Genomic DNA, 2782 nt, shown 5'->3' on the forward strand with positions numbered 1-2782 from the left:
TTTCCCTCTTGATTAGGTTTTCTAAATTAAATAAAATTTTAAAAAATCTTATTTTTGCACTTTTATAATTTCTAAGTACTTCTAAAATTCATTTTGATTAAACTGAGTAGCCAAAAGCAAATTTATACGTGACCTTATTTAACACAATATGATACATATATATGTGTGTGTATATATATGTATGTGTGTATGTGTGTATATATATATATAGTCAAAATAGTACAGTTGATTGTAACCATAGGCAAAACTGCAATATTTTAAGGGCTAAACTCAAATTCATAAATGATTTAGAGCAAAAATGGAAAAGGCATTAGTTTGTTTTTAAAAGTATTGCAATTCATGGAATATTAATCTACCTATCTATTTAGAGGATGAAGAAATAGTGAACCTCTTATTATGTTAGATATCAAGATAACTTCTGGTAAATATAGCTTTCTATGACCTCAGAGCAGTGTAACAAGTTGATATAATCATTTCAGAATCTCAATAAAATTGTTTTCCTTAAAGATAAGTCTAAAGGAGGCATCTGCAATTTAGATAGTGCCTTCAATTCAGCCAAAACAAAGAGAGAATCCTGCATGTAACTCAACTACTCCCATAGGAGATATTTTGCCATCAAGATCTTATCACTTCTCAACCATCAACACAGTGCCCTTACCTATACCCTCACACATTATTGCATCCTGAAATACTTTGCATTTGGCTGCTCCTTCACCCCTGGGCAAAGAACTTCCCCCACATAAGCATGTGTGCCATTCAGCAGCCATATTGTCACGCTGTTTCCCCAACCACTCCCTGTCATGCTATCATGACCCTAGTTATGATCCAGCCTCCTGAAATATCATTAATATATGGTAGAAATGGCTCTACTTTGAACTAAGTTCAGCCTGGCACTAGTGCCTTTGTTAATGCATTTCTCAGACTTTAGCATTCATAGCTATTTTAACCAGAGGCACAAACATAAGTGCAAAAAACTTAATGCAAAATTTAAACTATCTAGCATTATTGTAGCCCCTTCTACCTAGTGTAGGCTACATAAAGCTTTTAACAGATCCTGAGGTCCCCATATAATAATGTATTAATATTTTATCAATACCTAACATATTGGTATTTTATGATGATGTTAAATTTAAAGATAGTTAAAATCACATTGGTGTGCTTAATTATGACCAGAGGCTCATGAACTGGCTTATAATTTTGTATTGAAAAATGAATTAGTTCCAACAAATAGTATAAATGTCCCAGGTTATACAAGTAACATTGTGTCTGCAATATTAAATTAATTATCAGTACCAACTTGATGTCATTTTTATCAAACAATCAGTTGTGAATCATTCTAAAAATACATCTGGTTTATCGAGTGTGCTCCCAGTATTATGTTAAAGGAGATTTTTTAAAAAGTATGATTAACGTATGTTCTACAGCCTGAGGGTACTTTCAATCTAGTAAGTAGATGTGTCAAACAAACTAACAGAATACAAACACTTAACAGAGATACAATCAAAAAGGGACATTACAAGAATAAATTATATCTGCTTCAAATTTTCAACTACCTGTGACTCAAAGAATTAAGCATTAACAAAAACAGACATGTCAATAGGAGGAATTGATTTGGTGGGAGCAGAGGATGAGTTCAGGCCTGAACAGTCAAAATTCAGTTCCAAATGACACACCAAGATGGAAGTATTCAGCTGAAAAGCTAGCACTGTTTCCATGAATCAAAAAGTGACAACATTTGAATTGTCCTTTAAAGCAATGGTTCTCGAACTTTTTGAACTTAGGACTCCTTTGTCCACTTAAAAATTACTAAAATATCCAATGGGAAACTTTCTTTTTATGGGCTCTATTTATCAATATTTATAGTGTTAGAAATTAAAACTGAGAATTTTTAAAAATTTGTATTAAGTAATCTAAAATAATTAAAAAGTCTTGTATATTAACAATCAATACATTTTAGGGCATATTACCACATTCTCCAAAACATATTAATGAGAAGAGCATTATTGTTTAAATTTTTTTGAAAATAATAGTGTCTGGCTTAACAAAAGACAATTGGAATCTTAAAGCTACTTCTGTATTCAATTTGTTGCAATATCGCATATCATGTAGATTCTTGAAAACTTCATTGTAAACTTGTGAGAGAATGAGAGTGAAAATAGACTAATAATGCCTGCATATTATTATGAAAATAGCTTGACTTTAGAGAACATGCTTTATGTAACATGAATCCTTTAAATATGTTTATACTGTTTTATTGCTCAGAATATGGTATATGTTGTTAAATGATCCATATGCATTTGAAAAGAATGTGTATTCTTTTATATTTGTGTGAAATTTTCCATAAATGCCCATTAGGTAAAGATAGTTAATAATGTTATTCAAGTTTTCTATATCCTTCCTTTTCTACTAATTTCATGTCTACTTATTCTATCAATTAATCCTATTCATTATGATGAGATTATTGAAATCTCCAACTATAATTGTGGATTTTTCTACCTCTCTTTGCAATTTTCTCACTTTTTGCCTTGGGAATTTTGAAGCTTTCTTGTTAAGTGCATAAAAATTCAGAATTATTAAGTCCTCTTGAGTAATGGAACCCTTTATTATTATGAAATGACCTCATTTACTGCTGCCATTCTTTGCTTTTCAATATACTTTAATATTAGTATAACTACTGCAGACTTCTTTTGGTTAGTGTTATCATGGTATATTTTTTTCCTCTCTAATTTTAACCCATTTCTCTTATATTTAAAGTGTCTTTTTTTTTTTTTTTCAGAATTAC

Source organism: Macaca mulatta, chromosome 2 (genome assembly GCF_049350105.2).
Source record: "Macaca mulatta isolate MMU2019108-1 chromosome 2, T2T-MMU8v2.0, whole genome shotgun sequence".
Classification (NCBI taxonomy): Eukaryota; Metazoa; Chordata; class Mammalia; order Primates; family Cercopithecidae; genus Macaca; species Macaca mulatta.